This window comes from Octodon degus, unplaced genomic scaffold (genome assembly GCF_000260255.1).
Source record: "Octodon degus isolate 3935 unplaced genomic scaffold, OctDeg1.0 scaffold00001, whole genome shotgun sequence".
Taxonomy (NCBI): Eukaryota; Metazoa; Chordata; class Mammalia; order Rodentia; family Octodontidae; genus Octodon; species Octodon degus.
Genome location: NW_004524577.1, coordinates 18077527 through 18084651, shown reverse-complemented (window position 1 = coordinate 18084651; position 7125 = coordinate 18077527). Strand labels below are relative to the sequence as shown.

The following is a 7125-nucleotide window of genomic DNA, read 5'->3' as shown; positions in this document are numbered from 1 at the left end:
ATTACACATGATTGGAATAAAGTTTGCCTATGTGAAATGTGTCTTTGTAAAAGGAAAGCTGAACTTTTTGAGTAGATTTTGTGCTATAGGACATGGAGAAAGAGAAAAGAAGCCCTCAGATATATTAAAAAGAGTTGTTAAAAGTATCAAAATAAACAGTTGAACTAAAGGTTCAAGGATGGGGAAGGAAATGTGAAGAACTCAGAAAAAGTGGACTTTTAAGATGTAAAATTTTACTAACAGTCTGAAGATTTCTCCTCCTCCTAGATTACAGAAGCTAGACTAAGGATCGAAGAAAAAAAATATCCTGTGAAATTTACAAAACTGTTGTTAAAGCTACAGCTTGAACTTCACGAAGTTACTGTCAACAAGATCAACATAAAAAGATCAATTGAATTTCGACAGACTAGAAATAAATAGCTATAATGTAAAGGTTTTTTTGAAAACTGTGTTATCAAGCATTGAAATACTTTAGAGCATTAGCTGACAGATGTGTGCACCCTTGCTCTGAAACACAGAATATTACTGAGATGAAGTTAAAAGGTTTAAATAAATTGAGAAATTCAGCTCAATGTCTGGGAGACTCAATAATGATAATAATTCATTTCTCTATCAATTGATCTATAGATTCAACAAAATTTTAAATGACATTTCAGTAAGCTTTGTTTCTTCAACAAACTTTTTGCCTTGAAAAAAAATCAATGAGCTGATTCAAATATTCTTATGGAAATGCAAAGAAATAATAATACCAAGACAGTTTCACATTACATGAATCGTGCTTTTTGATTTCCACAAAAATCAGTTTCAACAACACAGTGCTCTGTGATAAGGGCTAGACTAATGAAATAGTGAATACAGATGTTCACCCACAAATATATGATCGAATTGTTTCCACCAAATACATATGAAATAGCACCTAGAACATCTGCAGTCTTTGACCGTGCCACATTTGCTGTCTAACGTGCTAAAAATCAACTCAGGAGTCTGTTCCATTTTCAGAAGGAAATGACTCACACTGCATTGTCCAATGAAATGATACAGGCATGTTGTATAAGCCCAATGGACTTATTGTGCACCCTGACCCACAACTCACATGCTGAAACCTGGTTCCCAACAGGATTGAATGCTTGAGTCATAAAGGTAGTGTTGTCGTAAATGGGGATCATCTCTGGAAGGAAGGCCTAAGGAGAACCCAGTTATCATTTCATTACAGAGAAACGCCCCCACCCTCCAGATATCTGGCCAGGGAGATAGCTCAGTGGTCTACTTGTCTGCCTGGTAAGTGCAAGGACCTGGGTTCAATCCCAGTACTGCCTGCCATGCTGGTCTCCCAGCCCCCAGAGCTCTTGCTGGCCACTGAAACTGGGCGTGGAGGTGCACACCTGTAATTCCAACACTGGGGAGACTGAGACAAGAGGATTCCTATGAGTCTTAGCTATGTAGCAAGACCTTATACCAAACAAACAAACAAACAAACAAACAAATAAATAAATTTTAAAAAGGAAAAAATCTGGTCCAAATAGCTAAGCAGATTAAAGCACTTGCAAGCCTACACAAGGGCCAGGAGTTCGATCCCCGAGCCTGCCATGCCGCCCCCCTCCCCACAGGCGCGCTGAGAGGGCAATGGAGACTGGGTGTGATGGCGCGCGCCTATAATCCCAGCTCTTGTGAGGCTGTAAACAGGCAGATCACTATGAGTTCGATCTAGAAGTGAGACCCTGAACATCCTGTAGACCCTTCCCTAAAAATACGAGAGAGAGAGAGAGAGAGAGAGAGAGAGAGAGAGAGAGAGAGAGAAAAGAAAGAAATAGGACTGCTATTGATGAAGCAGGGTGCCTCTGCAGCAGACCTAAACTCTGCAGCATCCTTATCTTACACTGTCTGGACCCTATTATTACAAGGAATCAGCATCTTTTTTTTTTTCCTTTTCTTTTCAGAAAGCAGCCCAAGCAGATGAAATGATGAGACAAGGAGTATGGCAGCATGAACAATTGATAATCATCCCAGAAATATGGCTTCTGTGGAAACAAGTGGACCTGGATAAACTGGGTTACCTCCAAATAAATTAAAAGAAAAAGAAAGTCTAAAATACTCAGCAGTGGGGCTGGGGAGATGGCTCAGTAGAATAAGCGCTTCCTGGCAAGCGCAATGGCCTGAGTTCAATCCCCAGTTCCGCCAAAAATAAATAAATAAATACAGTAAATAAATAAAATAAAATACTCAGCAGACAAATGGAATACATAGGCCTTATTTGGATTATGACTTTTTTTTTTTTTTTTTTTTTTTAAATGGAGACACTTCTGGGATTTTATACAAAGGAGAAGATAACAAAAGCAAATGTAGTGGCTTCTTACATGGAGTCTACACTGACTACAGTCTCCTTGTAAAATGTCCCAGAAGCCATCTGGGAGTTAGATATTGTATCAATTTTCCATTTCATTCACCTAACTATAGATGGTTCACATGCTAAAAAATGAGTGAAATTAAGCATATTCTTTGGTTCAACAGATTATAAATAAAGGATTAAAATAAACCATGCCAAACCAGCGTTAGAAAAAAATGAAGATTCCCAAATTTCATGTACGTTTTCACATACTGATTCTTTACTGGTCAGTATTTTTTATTTCTTTCAAAAACACCATAATGGCAATTAACCACTAAGAAGAATGTATGCAGTGTGTTAATTATTGAAACTGTCCTACCGATTTGGAAAATAAATAAATAAATTTAAAAAAAAAAAGAAAAAAAAGACACCATAATGTACAGTGGTGAATTCTAACATCAGGAAAACAGAATGAGCACAATGAAACAAACTAATGCTGCACCTCAATCTTCTAGAAAAAGAGGCACAAGCAAGCCCAAAACCAAAGAAGGGAGCAAAGTACAAACATCAGAGCAGAAATTAACACAGTGGAGACTATGCATACTGTACAACGAATCAGTGAATCTAAAGATGATTCTTTGAATAAATAAAATTGATATACCACAAGCAAATCTTACACAAAAGTCCTCAAACTCATCCAATAAGGAATCAAAAGGGTAAAATCACTATTGATTCTACAGAAATTCAGAAGATCATCAATACCTGCTTGCAAAATCTTTATATTCACAGGATGTAAAACACAGAATAAATAGACTGATTCCTAGATACATGGATAATCAAAGCTGAATCTAGAAAATATAAACATTCTGAATAACCCATTATGACTCAGTGAAATTGAAAATGTAATTAACAACTTTCTAAAAAATGCAAAGCCCCTGTACTGATGAATTCAATGCTGAATTCTCTAAGAAACTGAGTTTAACACCAGTACTCCTTAAACTTTTTAATGAAATGGAAAGGGAAGGAATTCTCTCTAATTTCTATAGACAATTGTTACCCTGATTAAAAAAAAAACCAGAGAAAGACACTGGTAAAAAAGAAAACTACAAGTCATTCTGCTTAATGAACGTAGATACTAGCAAACAGAATGCAGCAAATAATCAAGATTATGTATCGTGACCCAACAGGACTCATCCCAGGGTTGCAGAGATGGTTCAACATGTGCAAGTTAATACCCAAAGACAAAAATCATGTGGTCATCCAATAGATCCAGAAAAAAATGTTGATAAAGCCTAATACTCATTCATGCTAAAAGTCCTACATGAAATCAGAATAAGACAATCTTTACCTCAATCTGATAAAAGCCATGTATAACAAATGAACAGCTTGTCATACTAAGTAGACAAAACCTGAAAGCTTTCACTCTAAAATTAGGAACAAGACAAGAATGTCTACTACCATCACTCCTGTTCAATATATTTCAGGAAAAATTATCCAGAGCAATTAGATAAGAGAGGGAAATAAAAGGAATGAGGATAGGAAAGGAAAAAGTGAAATTAACATTATTTATGGATGATATGATACTTTACATAGAAGACTGTAAAGTCCTCATCACAAGACTTGGAAGTTCAGTAATCAAATTCAATAGCATTGTAAGATACAAAGCCAACACTCAAAAATCCATGACATTCCTATATACAAACAACAAATTGGCTGAGAAATTGGGGAAATCATAACTTTTGCCATACAATCTAAAAAAAAACTTTATAATCAATCTAACAAAGGAAGTAAAAGATCTACACATTGAAAATTATGCTATTCTGAAAAGAGATCAAAAAAGATTTCAGAAAAAGAGAAGATATTTCTTGCTCATGGATAGGAAGAACCAACATAGTAAAAATGGGCATATGCCCAGAATTGTTGTACAGATTCAATGCAATCCCAAGCAAAATACCATTAGCATACCTCACAGATCTGTAGAAAACATTCCTCTGGAACCAGATGAAACCTAGAATATCAAATCCTGACCAACAAAGGCAAAGAAGGTGACATAACAACCCTTGACTTGAAATTATACTTGAAAAGTACTGTGATAAGATCAGCATGATACTGGCAAAAAATAAATAAAATAATTAATTAAACAATTAAAAAGACCTGAGGATCAGTGAAACAGATCAGAAGATGCAGACACAACTACAAACACAGTCACCTACAGTATCTTTGACAAAGGGGCCAAACATGTTCACTACAGGAAAGATAGTCTCTTCAATAAATGGAACTGGAAAAAAGTTTTCTTTCCACATGGTGAAGAATAAAACTAGACATGGGTCTATCATGCGTACAAAGCTAAAGTCCAAATGCATCAAAGTTCTAAATATTAAAACAGAAACACTAAATCTACTGGAAGAGAAAGTTGGTAGAAATCTTGAAGGCATAGATGTAGGCAGAGTTCATGAACAAAAGCGAACTGCATGGGAAATAATTCAAAGAAAAAACAACTGGGATCTCATCATTTTAAAAAGTATTATACATCAAAAGAAATCACCAACAGCTTTAAAAAAATCCCAGAGTGGGAAAAATTTTTAGCCAACTGTCTCTCAAAGAACTTCTATCTAAAACATACAAAGAATTTAAAAAATCAGACCCCAAAATTCAATGACTCAACACAAAAATGGGCACTTGAGATGAATATACACTTTTCAGATGAAGAAATACAAATAGCAAATAAATATATGGAAAGATGTCAAACATCACTGGTATGGAAGGAATGAAAATTGAAGCAGTACTGAGATACCATCTCACCCCAGAAAAAAACTATCACAATCCTTGTGATCAAAAAATCAATCAATAATAAAAACAGGGCTGTGGGATAGAAGGAATCCTTCTCTACTTTTGGTGGGAGTGTAGACTGGTACACCCACAGTGGTAATCAATGTGGAGACTCCCCTAAAGACTAAGATTGGAGGTACCATTTGACCCAGCTATTCCTCCCCTGGATATTTTCCAGAAGTATTGAAAACATCATACCACAGTGATTCCTGTGCACACATGTTGATAGCAACACCATATGTAATAGATAAATCTTAGGGGCTAGGAATATAGATCAATGACACAAGCATCTGCCTCTCAAGCTCAAGATCCTGTGTTGAATTCCTGGTATCAAAACACAAAAACAAAACAAAAACAAAAACTCCTGTAAACAACCCAAATGACCATCAACTGATGCATGAATCAAAAGGATGTCTTATGTTTATACAATGGAGTACCACTCAGCTATGAATAAAGATTAACTTGAGACCTTTATAGGTAAATGAATGCAACTGGAGATCATATTCATAAGTGAAATAAGTCAGACCCACAAGTGGAAACATTGCGTTATCTCCCTAAGAAACTGAAAGAGTAGTAAGATGCAAAAGGTACAATAGATATTGTGAAAGGGAAAGAAACTACTTAAAAATAAAGAACAGTATTGGGGGAGAGGAGAAAGGATGGAAAACAAAATAGGTAATTGCATTACTGATTTCTATTAGTTCACTGAAAGGAACACTTACTGCTTAATCTGAGCAACTATTTTGAAGACACAGTATGCAACATAATAATCATTATTAATTTCTTCTCATCTTATTTTGAAACTCTTTATCATGTTTAGTTTTTGTTATCTTTAAAATGAAAACACAACAGGAACTAAAAGGAATTCTACAATGGTTGATGTATTACATAACATTATCTTCGAATTAGTTTGTAGTATTATCAGATCTAAATATGTAAAAATGGAAAAAGACCAAAAAGAGACCAAAAAAATTAAGCATTAAAAAATCCTGGCAAGGCCAAATCTCTGCCACCCGCCCAACCCTGAACTACAGTCTGCAGAGTTCAAGCCACCGTCTATGCAGCAGGCATGGCACCCTACACCATTGTGTACTTCCCAGTTCGAGGGTGCTGTGAAGCCATGCACATGCTTCTGGCAGACCAAGGTCAGAGCTGGAAGGAGGAGGTGGTGACCATACAGACCTGGATGCAGGGCCAGCTCAAAGCTTCCTGTCTGTATGGGCAGCTCCCCAAGTTCCAGGGTGGAGACCTTACTCTGTACCAGTCTAATGCCATCCTGCGCCACCTGGGCCGCTCCTTGGGGCTCTATGGGAAGGACCAGCGGGAAGCAGCCCTGGTGGATGTGGTCAATGATGGCGTGGAAGATCTCCGATGCAAATATGTTACCCTCATCTACACCAACTATGATGCGGGCAAGAGTGACTATGTGAAGGCCCTGCCTGGGCATCTGAAACCTTTTGAAACTCTGCTGTCCCAGAACCAAGGGGGGTAAGGCTTTCATTGTGGGTGGTCAGATCTCCTTTGCCAACTACAACCTGCTGGACTTGCTGCTGATCCACCAGGTGCTGGCCCCCAGCTGCCTGGATGAATTCCCCCTGCTCTCAGACTACGTGGCACGCCTCAGTGCCCGGCCCAAGATCAAGGCATTCCTGGCCTCCCCAGACCACGTGAACCGGCCCATCAATGGTAATGGCAAACAGTGAAGTCTAATGGGGCCCTTGGAAGAGCCAGGGCTGCTCAGCTTCCTTCTCCCAGCACCAATAAATATTCTAAGATTAAAAAAAAAAAATCCTGGCAAGCAGAAGACCAGTTTGATCCCTTGTACCACATGCCATGCCACTGTGCTGGCCAATGTAATCCCTGCACTGGGTGGTAGGCTGGGCCCAAGCTACATAGCAAGACCCTGTACCAAATATATAAATATATCTAAGTATAATAAATAAATAAAGCATGTTTTTTCCATAAATTAGTCA

At 37.6% G+C, this 7125-nt stretch overlaps 1 pseudogene; it reads left to right on the top strand.

The window, feature by feature from the left end:
- The first annotated feature begins 6153 nt into the window (after positions 1-6153).
- On the top strand, positions 6154-6924 carry LOC101587341 (annotated as a pseudogene).
- Positions 6925-7125: the final 201 nt, after the last annotated feature.